Source organism: Anastrepha obliqua, chromosome 2, assembly GCF_027943255.1.
Source record: "Anastrepha obliqua isolate idAnaObli1 chromosome 2, idAnaObli1_1.0, whole genome shotgun sequence".
Classification (NCBI taxonomy): domain Eukaryota; kingdom Metazoa; phylum Arthropoda; class Insecta; order Diptera; family Tephritidae; genus Anastrepha; species Anastrepha obliqua.
The window spans coordinates 56,583,056-56,595,803 of record NC_072893.1 but is presented as its reverse complement, the minus strand read 5'-3'; the positions used below and the strand labels follow the sequence as shown (position 1 = coordinate 56,595,803).

Below are 12,748 nucleotides of genomic sequence, written 5' to 3'. Positions count from 1 at the left end.
CAACGACTCAATCAGCAAAGACACGACGATGTTGATGATCGGCCGGCTTGAGTTGTGTTAACTGGACTGTATAAGCCTTAAGACCCAAATCCTTATGCAAAATACGGTGTAATGACGTTTGTGGAATGCCTAATTCCAAAGAACGACGAGGAATGGACAAACCTGGGTTTTCTTCAACACTTTCAGCTACAATAGCAATATTTTCGGTTGTTTTCGAGCGACGTGCACGGGTTTTATTCTTCACATCACTAAATCAATTAGTCGCACGAAATTGATAAGAATCATTAAAGCATTGCCCTAAACGTCATTAGTTGTTCGTAGATTAATTGAAAATTTTTTTTCAAAAAGTATAGCTGATGCTCATTATAGAAAAATCGTGAAATTTGATTATCTATGATTCCAACTCTGAGAAAATATTTACCATGAGAGGCTTAGCTCGGGCTACTCCTTCACTTTGTTGTATGCATACGAAATTTATCTCTTAACAAAAAGGAGCTCTGCTATAGACTATCTATTAGTACAGTTGCCAAGTCTGATTATTTTTATTTCAGAATTGGTTTTATGAGCAGTCCTTACATCAACCGAATGGAAATACGAGTAATGAGACTTTTGATGCTATTTTAAATTTTTTGCAAATTCGGTTTAAGCAAATAACTCAGCCGAAACTTGACAAATTTAAACACACAGTATATTATTTGAAGGGTATTTGCTCACCGCCGTAGCCGAATGGGTTGGTGCGTGACTGCTATTCGGAATTCAGAGAGAATGTAAGTTCGAATCTCGGTGAAAGGCCAAAAGGAAGAAAAAGTTTTTTTTTAATAGCGGTCGTCCCTCGGTAGGCAAAGGCAAACCTCCGGATCTATTTCTGTCATGAAAAATCCTCTCATAATTAATTAAATATATTTTTTTTTAATTTTTAATTAAATATCTACTTTTTTTAAATTTATTCTTCAAATAAAAAAATTAATCTATAAAGCAATTTTAAAAATTAAAAAACAAAATTATTTAATTCAAAACTGAAAAAAAAAATATTTAATTAAATTAAAAAAAAAAGTTATTCAAAATTTTTTAAGTAAATAATTTTTTTTTTATTTTTTAACTAAATATTTTTCTTAATTTATTTTATTGATTAGTTTTGTTTTTTAATCTTTTATTTAAATCATTTTTTTTTTAATCTTTTAAACACTTTTGTATTTCAAAATATGAACATTTCCGCTTCATATTTAAGAAATATATAATACACGAAAGCGTCTTTTTTTTAGTGGATTTTCAAACGCAGCGACCGATTTTACACGAATGGTTCAGTTCTTGGGCGATTTTTTTTTTATTTTGATATTTGTAAATTTCCAAAAAACTATTAATTTTACTGAAAAAATAAGCACGAGCGTAAATGGCGCATTTAATTTCCTTTAATATGATACATTCTTTGTTTTAATCAGTTGGCGAATTCTTCACATATTACAAATTTGTATGATCTATCTTTCCTTCTTTAATCCAAAACCGGTATTTGGTTGATATCTCGAAAGCCACATAACAGAAATTATGTGGATTTTCGAATTGATCGCGCGATTTTACTGGTATTAATTAGAACAAACTCGAAAACTTTTCGCTCGTTTTCGAAGAATCCTTGCATGGCCTTAAGCGAGAGTTGTAAAGGTAATGAAAGGGGGCATATAAATGTATGAGTATACCTACATAGCTTTAGACAATCCCCAGCAGAAAATTGAAAAGTACCACATAGTTTCGAAGATGACTGAAAGTTTTAAATGTGGAAAAATATTGAGAAATTCATAAATAATATAACTTAATTTGTAACAACTAAAAGAACATTTAAGAAATATTCACCAAGCCCTCCTGGTAATTTGCCGGTATTTAAAGAGTCAGTACTTATGTGTGTATGTGTGTAATAGAAATTAAGTAATGCGATATCAATGATTGATTGACTAGAACACAAACACATTTCTAGGTTGCCTCCATTCCGATAAGACAATCATAGATAAAAAAAGAACTAAAAAAAATTAACAGCTAAAATGTAATTAACTTTTCCATTTCATTCAGTGTCAATTATCTATTCTTAGTGTCATAGGCAGGCTTGTAGCAAGCAGCTGTGCTCTAGCTTCTATTGCAGCTTATGTATATACAGGGTGGCTGATGAATTTTGCTACATTAAGAAACTCAAATAACTTTTTTTTTAGTGTATGGAATTCATTTATTTTTTTTTTTCAAGTTGAAGGTCATTAAATTTTATTAAATGTAGCTTAACTAGTTTTAAAAATAATTGAATTTAAATGCCCCCCATGTTCGTTGACACAAGTGCGGCATCTTAGTAAAAAGTTGTTCATTGCTGCTTTGAGAGTTGCGACAGGAATAGGCGCAATTGTTGCCCGAATGGATTGTTTTAGTTCATCCAAATTTGTTGGCTTTGTTTTATAAACTTCTTGTTTACATAAACCCCACAAGAAAAAGTCAGGTGCAGTAAGGTCAGGCGACCTGGGGGGCTAACGAAATTCGGAGTTTCTTGAAATCAGTTTATTGGGAAATTTTCGTCGCAACTCTGTCATAACAGTCTGGGCTATGTGAGACGTTGACCCATCTTGTTGAAACCACACAGAGTTGAAAGGAATTCTCTTTCGGCGTAGTTCTGGGTAGAAAAATTCTTTCAGCATTTTTAAATAACGGTCTCCAGTAACCGTAACGGTGTAACCATTTTCTTCAAAAAAATAAGGCCCGACAATACAGCGTGAAGAAACCGCACACCACACTGTCACGCGAAGAGGATGCAATTCCGTCTCGTGGAGTATCTGTGGGTTAGAAGTACTCCATATTCGACAATTTTGTTTGTTCACATTGCCGTTTAAATCGAAATGGGCCTCATCAGACATGAAAAGGCAGTTTAACATGTTTTGGTCTTCTTCCACCATTTGCAGGATCTTCTGGCAAAATTCCAAGCGAATGGCAAGTCTGCTGCATTCAGTTTGTTAACCATTTGAATTTTGTAGGGAAATAAGTCTAAATCTTTGTGCATTATTGTTTGCAAAGACTGTCGGCTGACACCAAGTTGAGCAGATAAGCTTCTTGTTGAAACCCTTGGATTGCTTTGTATAGCTGCAGCTACAGCAGCGATCGTTTCCTCCGTCCGAACTGGTGGGTTTCGATGATAAGGCCTTCTTGCGACTGTTCCTTGCTCAGCAAAATTATTCACCAGTCTCATTATGGTCCATCTGCTCGGGGGATCGCCGCCAAACATCCGCCTGTACTCTCTCTGTACCAAAACTACGGACTCCAGTGCGTGATAGCGGCGGACTATCCAAATTCTTGTTTGCGTGTCCCAGTTATCTATTTTAATAAATTTTAAAGATCAATCTGCAAATTAAAATAAAAATGGAACAGATAACTTAAAAAGAAAAAAAGTTATTCAATTTTTTTTTGGTAGCGGCTTTCATCAGCCACCCTGTATAATGGGTGCCGAAATTATTATACCCATTTAAAGAACAAAAAAAGATGCATCTTGCAGGTGTTCTTAAGCAATAAATCTACCATTGAAGTCTTGATAACTTTATAGTTGTTATATTTGAGTGTTCATTAGCGCAGAAAGAAAAACACAACATAATTTAGGAGGGAAATTATTTCATATTTATCAAAACTATTATTTATGCAATATTTAGTGAATCTTGCCTTTTGGGAAATGGGCGTCATGTAAACGCTGCGTTATGCTGGCAATTCATCTTTTATCTACTTCTCGCAGTGGCAGTGTTCTGTGGCACTACTTAGTAACACAGGCAAACTTCTATAACTCGAATCACCATTAGCCACTGAGAATGTGCGACTTATGGAGACTGCAATGTGTAGGGGTTAGACAAGTCCAAGCACTCAGTCAGCAGACCATTGTACTACACACGGATAGATTTCAGTAGAAAGAATAGAGATAGGAAAGATAAAAAGTGGGTGGTAAGAGGGATAAATTAGCTTGAGGTCACTCTTCTACAAATCTCTTGGATTCATTGATGAATCTTAAGAGTCCCGGAAGAGGATGAGTATAAACCTTATCCCTACCTAGTACATCGCAACCCAATATCCTAAGTCTGATTCTGGAAAACGCCGGACAGCTACAGATAAAATGATCTACAGTGTCGTGCTCCTCAAGACAGGATAGGCATATCGAGCTGTCTACGACCGTTGTGCCCTGTGATTACACCCACAAGTACTTTCAGGTCCCTTCTGCTGACTTTTAGGAGAAAGGTCGCTGTTTTCCTGTTTGGATCTTTCACAAATCACTTGGTTACTCTGCATGAGTTCAACTCAGACCAAAACGATCTCTGTGGGTAGACCTCATAAAGTCGTCAATCCATAGTTGAATCGATGCGGAATTGACACCTAGAAAGGGTTCAGGGCCTAGTGGTATACCTGCAGAGCCTTCATTTGCCAATTTATCAACTAACTCGTTCCCTGCAATACCACAATAACCAGGCATCCAAATAAGACTAACTTTGTTGTGTTTTGCAACACTGTTCAGTTTTGCCTTACATTCACCGACTAACTTCGAAGAGCAGCGTGGTAAGCAAGGATTTGCAGTGCAGCTTGACTGTCACTACAAGTTCCAATACTTTTGCCCCGCCACTTTTTCACAATTAGCCAGTACGCCGCATTCAAGATGGCATAGACTTCCGTAAGGAATACCGTGGCCATCTGACCTGTGGCATAGGAGTGATTTTGGGTCCGTCGGTGTAGACAGTGTGCTGATATCCCGTTAATAGGTTCTCTGGAGTTAACTATTAATCTCTATCTGGGATCAAAACTTCATACTTCCTCCCGAAGCTAACGACAGGCACCCGATTGTCCACTGGCATCGAGAACAGTATGCAGTGCTCCGACAACTGGTGGTATATCTCACAGTGGCCAATGCTTTCTTCATTTCCCTAGACTCCGTTTAACTTGAACCTATACGCCGCCTTCATCGCTTCCTTTCGAATTTGAAGACCTAGAGGTTGCAAGCTCAGAAAGGCATTAAGGGCATCACCAGATGTCGTACTCATGGCATCTGTGATACCCAAGCACACATTTCTCGGTAGCCTGTTTAGGAGTTTCACTCTGGAATTAACCATTGGACCCCACGTCTGGCCAAATGTTCTCTTACACTGCCAGAAGACTTTTAGTGTTCGAGAGACCTTCTGCTCGACGTGCTTCTTCCAGATAAGCTTACTATCCAGGATTACTGCCAAGTATTTAGCCTCAGAAGACAGTTGCAGTGTTACCCCTTTCAATGTGGGTATTAACAGGCCTTCCATATTGCGTTTCCTAGTGAAAAGCACTAAGGTACTTTTTGTAGGATTCACCGAAAGACCAATACTCAATCTTATTTAGAGCTACCTGCGTTATTGCATATAACTTCAAGTGATCTTCCTGAGATTAATACGCACACATCGTCTGCGTAGGCTTGAATGTTCCCTGCAGATCATTAAGAAGAGAGTCGACAACAAAGCACCAAAGTAAGGGAGAGAGTACGCCGCCTTGTGGGCAACCCTTCTTAACCTCAACCTTGACTCCTTCATTGCTTTCTCTATCCATGGTAAGCAGTGTTTTGAATAGCATAACTTCTGATAGAAGAGCACATAGAGTGAAAGGTGGCATTGTCAAAAGTTCCTTCAATGTCCACAATGTCTACAGAATATAAGCGATCACAGAAATAAGTTGCTCATTAATTTTAATAAAACTATGATTAATAACTTTTTCTTCTTTTTACATTTAACAAAACTAGAAAACATTAGATTTAATATTATAGTAATTATCTTTGCTTCGCGCTGCTTCAACCAACTGCCCAATAGTTCTTAAGCCTGTCCACTCTCCTATATTACGTAGCCAAGATATTTGCTCTCTTCCAATTCCTCCCTTGCCTTCGATTTTACCTTGCACAATCAGTTGCAAAAACTCATATTTAGAACTACGAATAATATGACCAAAATATGCGGTTTGCGGCGCTTTTATTGGAACCAACTTTCCTGTAATTACAAAAGCTTACCGCTGTTTCAATCCAACAGCAAATTTGTCTCTGTCTCTGTCGTTTGCCCATATTTCGCTAAGCAAACACCCCAGGTACTTAACATAAATCGCGATATTCTTTGGATCAGATTGTTATACATAAATGTTTGAATTGATGATTTGTTAAGAATTTTTTGAAAAAAACATGAATTTGGCTTTTTGGGACTCCCTCCCATTCTTGATTGCAATATCACTCGTCACATCATTTTGTATTCTCACGTTGGCAGTTTGGCCGCAATGCAAGTGGAAAATGCACCTTTTTCTTTTTCATTTCATCAGTGTCAAAAAGTTTTGTGTAATCAGGTTAAAGGAGGTTGGCCTCTGGAGGCAATCTCTCAAGGGACATGGTAGCATTTTGGGTAGTTAACACCGTATTTCTCCGAACTTCGAACAGATCTCTCTATCCACAAACTGAAGTTTGAGGGTCGTGCTAGGGTAATCTTTCCAAATAGGCGGGATTGGATCGAGGGGAAAATCTGCACCGCAGCTTGCACCTCTGTCTTCACTGACGGTTCCAAGATGGAATCGGGAGTCGGAGCGGGGCTTTTCTCTAAATCAGCCAAGTTATCTATCTCCTTGAAACTGCCAAACACTGCTAGTATTTTTCAAGCAAAAGTCTTTGTGATCTTGCAGGCATGCAAAATGCTTAGGGAACGTGGGACTTCACCGATAGTCAAAGTTTTTAAAGAGGAACTGCACAAATTATTTATCAGGAAAGCGCAGAAAAGATGGAGCTTCATTTCTGAAGCTGCTTTTCGAAAACCCTGAGACCTTAGTACAACAGATGGAAGACTCAGGCCTTTGCGAGTACTCCAAACCATTCAATTTCTAAACTCGTAGCTGTAGCACTGGACGATCGGCACACATGCGGAAAAGCTAGGGTTACCATATAACCCCCATTGCAAAAGTTGTGGGACCTTTCAGAGAAGGAGACTATTGAGCACTGTTAATGTCCGGGTTTGGCTGCTAGACGATTAAGATCACTGGGTGCTCCTTTCTTCAACGGCCAGGGGCAGTGCGCCAACCTAAATCCCATCAATTTTCTCCATTACATCAACAGCTCTGGCTTGCTCTAGATATCTGCCTGTTGGAGGTCTCATAATGGTATCAAAACGGAGCTTTAGTGCTACTTGAGGAATGTCCGACCGGCACTTCAACCATTTCACCTACCTACCTACCTACCTAGCCCATCAAAAACCTTTTCATAGTCATTGAAGCATAAAAAAATATTTTTCTGGACATCTTTACGGTACTGTACGAGGACTTGATGAAGACTGAACAACGGATTCCCATCGCTTGTTTGAATCCAAATTGTGTACGACCCATTGATTGTTCATATTTTGTAAATTAGCGATTCTGAAGGATCTTGAAAATATTTTGAAGCCATTAGACTCACTAAACTAATAAGCCGATAATCATCGCATTTGTTAGCTCTGGATTTTTTAGGCAATGACACGAAGGAGTTTTCATTAAAAAGAGATTCAAAGCCTTAAAGGGGCCGTCAGTGCTAGCGTCATTCATTTTCAAACATAAATAATTTCCTCCACTGAACTCTCATCATCACTTTCCAATCCGCTCAAATCCGAATCTACTGCATTATGCTTAATAAACTGATTAGCAAAGGTTATACAGAGAAGAAACATAAAAAACAAAAATTCGCTTTTTAAAAAAGTACTTCCCCAATATGTTGAAAAAAACTAACCCTATATAGGGCCGTTATAAAAATTTCCCAATTTATTTTATCTCTCCCAGCTCTTGTTTTGGGCTGCAATTTCGAGTTCGGTCTGCCTTCTCCAGCATGTGATGGCAGTTCTGGCCTACGGCTGCCCTGCAAAATACATCCAATGGCCATTTTCGTTACGTCAACCATTGGTCTGCGCAGGACGTGGCCAATCCATCGGCATTTCCTTTTTCTAACTTTCCCATAGTCTGTTATTCGTAACGACTTCTGGCCAGAATATGCGCAAGTTCGAGAAGTTCAAGTTATGGGACTGAAATTACTCTCTAAAACCTCTTTCCACTCGATTTAGTTCCAGTTATAGGAAATGCGAGTTTTAGAAGGCCGAAGCTTCATAGTACATATTTTCTATTATTTTGTTTTTATATATTTTTTTGTTAGTAATAGTTTTTTCTGTGCAAGCGCAGCCAAGACACTCTCAAATACTTTGAGATCTGCCGAACTTTGTTGGCCTATTCGAGATAGTCTTTTATCGCTCTTCAAAAATTGCATTACATCTTCGCAGTATTACTTTTTTTTGCGTTATACGGTGTGGTATTTCCCCATTTATTAGTTGATACAAATCAAATGATGTCAATATCAATCCGTCGTCGTATCAGGCAATCAAATGACGTCAATTGTGAACGAAACAATTGCAGTATACAAAGGTCAAAATAAAGATTTCCATAACTCAAAATCATTTTATTTTTTATTTAATAAAAAATGTATTCTTTTTGAGGAGTTTTTTATGGCAGAAATACTCTCGGCGGTTTCCATTGCCTGCCGAGGGAAACAACATCAAGACGTCAACAATAGGAAGAACAGAAATGTAAACGGCAATTATTTATTTTTTTATTTAAAAAAGTTACTCAAAAACAATAAATACAGAAACACGTGCGCGTATTATAATTTGGTCACTAACGATATCTACATACAAATATTTAAATGTCTTCTATCTTCTGCTAAGGCATTATTTAATAGCTAATGGAGTACCCGGGCACAAACTGATGAATTGATTATTGGATGGACTTTGATTTAAATTTAGAATTTTTGCTGATAAAATATTTAAATAAATGATTAGGCAAAAATTATGTACACATACATACATATGTCAAAATATTTGTTTTTTTTTTTTGCTCACAAAAGTGCGTCAACTTTCCGGACATGCCCACATTTGCTGCTTATCTAAAATTAAATGAACGAATTTTAAAGAGCAAAAGTTATAAAATATTATTTGAGCCGTTGTTGAAGTGGTTGAGTATTTCTACTGAAATAACCTAATTAGTGACCAGCACCGTTTTACTACCGCTGTCCTCGTGTGATGATGTCTTTTTTTTGTTTTCTAAGTCAGACCCATTTAGTGAGGTCCAGGTATAGCAGCAAATTCTTTAACTCGATGTCTCAGATCTCATTAATTTGCTGTAAGAAAGGCTTACCGAAGGAGCGAAGTCGTGCCCTAGCAAGCCCTGGACATTCACATAAGTAGTGGAAAATACTTTCCTTCACCCCTTCCGCTTGACAGCTTCTGCAGTTGGGATTGAAGGGGAGGTTGAATCTGACTGTATAATCCCCTACCTTCCAGTGACCTGTAAGGGTTGCAGTGATGTGTGAAATGTCTGGTCGAGAACATCCTAACAGGTGATTCGTCCTTTGGATGTTGTACGACGGTCATGTGCTTTTTGTTGTAATACATGTAGTTCATTGCATCCATCTTCTTTCGGCTAAAGCATGATAGTGCGAAGCAATGGATGCTTTTATTGTGTTGAGTGGGGTGGAGACTGCCCCCACCTCTGGTAAGTCTAGTGTCGAATCTTTTCTTGCTAGCTCATCCGCTATCTCATTACCCCGTATGTTCCTATGACCGGGAACCCATATCAGAGTAGTTTCAAGCCAATGACTAAGCAATTCCAGCCCCTCTCTACACTGTAAGACCAGTTTGGATGAAATGGAGTTGGAGTCTAAGACCTTAATAGCTGTTTGACTGTCTGAAAAGATAGCTACTCTTGCACCAACTTTCTTATAGAGTTTTAGTGATTTTCATGCTTCTCTGATCGCTAAAAGTTCTACCTGGAACACGCTAGCATAGTCGGCAAGTCGAATTGACTGAGATTGGTTGAGTGGCTCCAAATGGAAGCCAGCTCTCACACCGCAGCTCATCTTAGAACCGTCAGAGTATATTTCAATATCATATCTTCCAATCACCTTTCCTTTGCCCCATTCGGCTCTCGGTGGAAAACGTACCGTAAAGTCTTTCTAGAAGTTAAGGTCGAGGACTGTGTAGTCTGATCTGTTTTTGAGCAGCGAGGGTCCTCCTACAGGGATCTTGCTGTGACCGTACGACCTTATTGTCCAGCTTCCTATGCCTCTGAGTCTCACCGCGCTGCAAGTAGCGATTGTTTTTATATGTAAGTCTAATGGTAATAAATGAATTAGTACATTGAGCGCTTCAGTAGGACTGTTGCTAAGCGCTCCTGTAGTTAAGATACACGCTGTTCTTTTTTACCCAACATTCTCTTACACATGTAAAGTGCTATATTCGCTTTCTTTGAGTTTGGGATCTAAGATAACACCTAGGTATTTTGCCTGCTGGGTTAGCGTAAGACTAACGCCGTTTAGTTTTGGGTGATTAAAGTTTGGTATCTTAGTTTTCTTAGTGAATAGCATCAGTTCAGTTTTGCTCGGGTTTACACTTAAACCGCAGTCCGTGGCCCAATTGCTGAGTAATACTTGATTTTGAACCGTAGCCGTAATGTCAAATAACTTCAAGCACAGATGGAGTAAAAAGTCATTAGATCACAGTGGGCTTACTCAGCCACGGCAGTTGATTTATTTACACGCACTTTTTTTATTGACTGAATATCCGTAAATTAGATTCCTTGCTTGGTCTTCCAATTATGTGCGCAAGGACAGAAACAGTAAGATAGAAATTTTAACATCTGTGTTCTGTCTCTCTTTTTATATGTGAGACTATAGTTGAGCCCGAGAGCAGTGCATTGGGTATCTGTATTTCTTGTTTTGGGACTAATATTGACATTATTTTAAATATTGTTCAGGTTCTAGTAAAAAAACAATATTAGCTCCATTGAGTTACAGCATAAAATCTTCCGCAGAATCTTTCTCTCAAATACTCCAAGTGACGCCTCATCGGATATCGACTGCGGCTCGTACGATATTTTCCAGCATCAGGTTAAAGAAGTCACAAGACAGAAAGTCACCCTGTCTGAAACCTCGTTTGGTATCAAACCGCTCGAAGAGCTCCTTCCCAATTCTAATGGTGCGGCTGGTATTGAGCAACGTCATTTTGCATAGCCGTATTAGTTTTGCGGTGTGTGTCGATTCTCTTTTCATGGGTCTTTTTCAAGACTTGTCGTATTGTAAATAACTGGTGGATAAGGTCCCATCAGTTGATTGATAGTGGGCTTCAATCTTTCACACAATACGCTCACCATAATCCTATAGGCGATATTTAGAAGACTAATCCCGCGATTATTGGCACAGATTGCAGTATCAACCTTCTTATGGATTGGGCAATACGCTCACCATAATCCTATAGGCGATATTTAGAAGACTAATCCCGCGATTATTGGCACAGATTGCAGTATCAACCTTCTTATGGATTGGGCAGAGCACACTTAAATTCGACCATATTTTGCATAGAAGCTGATGCATGCACTTTACCAGCTTCTCGCCGCCATGTTTGAATAGCTCAGCCGGCAGTCCGTCGCCTCCCGCGGCTTTATTGTTCTTTAGGCGCGTTATCGCTATTACCACCTCATCATGATCGTTTAGAGGATCGCGAGTTCTGTCGTCAACGTCCCGATACCCCGATCTTCACATGCGCAGTTATCACTATTTAACAAGTTCGAGAAGTGTTCCCTCCTGAATTTAAGCACGCTCTGGATGTCGGTCAGGTTTGTCCTAAGCGCTGTTAATTTGTACCCCTTATTACTATTTTTTTTAGAAACATTTGTTAATTGTTAATTCTACAACAAAAACCACATAATGCAAAATTTCGAACATTCGACGTAATTTCATCAACACAACAGATTTTTGAGAATTTTTCTGGCTATGCAGTTTAATAGTCCATTGAAGTTTAGTACATAAAAGTACAAGTTCCAAGTGAATACAAAATAGCATAGATTTTTGACATTTTTTTCTCTGAGATGTCACGTTTTTTGCCATACAAAGTAGATGCTCGAATTTTTTTTATGGCAGCAACACCGTCAAAAAAAAAATTGCCAAAAATCGACTAAAATTCAATGGGCTGCTAAACAACATATCCCGAAAAATTTTGAATATGCTGGTTAAACGCTGAATGTTTTGAAGAAATCTTGGAAAACTTTGAAAAAGGGCAAGGAATAAAGTGACAAGACAAAAATTAATTTCACTAACTATGGACTGAGCAATGTACACCCACCACTACTCTGCAACCAACCCGTACAGAAAGAGGCCAGTCTACGACCCAAACATGCACCTCCGTGCACTAAGACCTTTTACTCATCTGCGGATTGGCTTGGCCATACTGTTATACGAGTATAATAATGATCATTGAGCGACTCTTGTCCGTTCTGCGCGAGAAACGCAGCGCCTAGACATTTTCCAATCTGCCCAACAATAGGTGCACGTCGACAAGAGATTTTGGAATACGCTGACCCCATTGGAATGCTAAAAATTACCACCGTTAAGAATGTACAATTAATGTATAACTTTCTGAAAGAGGTTGTGATCAGTTTGATCTGATCAAAGATTTCTTCGCTGAAGTTGCATAGGACGACAGTGCTGCGAGTCGTATTATTTTTGTAAAATATTTAATTTATTGCACTTCTACTTCTTCTTCTTCATGCTTTTATCCCATTTCACTTGGGGTCAGCTTTCCTAGTACGTGATCTCCAGCTTCGTCGTCTCGGTGTTTAGGTTCGCCAGTTTCATATCACTTTCTATTTGCTTCGTCCACGTATGCTGTGGTTGACCTGGCTTCCTTGGCGCCATGACGAT

At 38.6% G+C, this 12,748-nt stretch overlaps 1 protein-coding gene across 3 annotated transcripts in view; it reads left to right on the top strand.

Moving 5' to 3' along the window:
- LOC129238563 (cystathionine beta-synthase) overlaps positions 1-12,748 on the top strand; it is a 32,668-nt gene that overhangs the window by 14,684 nt on the left and 5,236 nt on the right. The gene's annotated exons all lie outside the window — the stretch shown is intronic.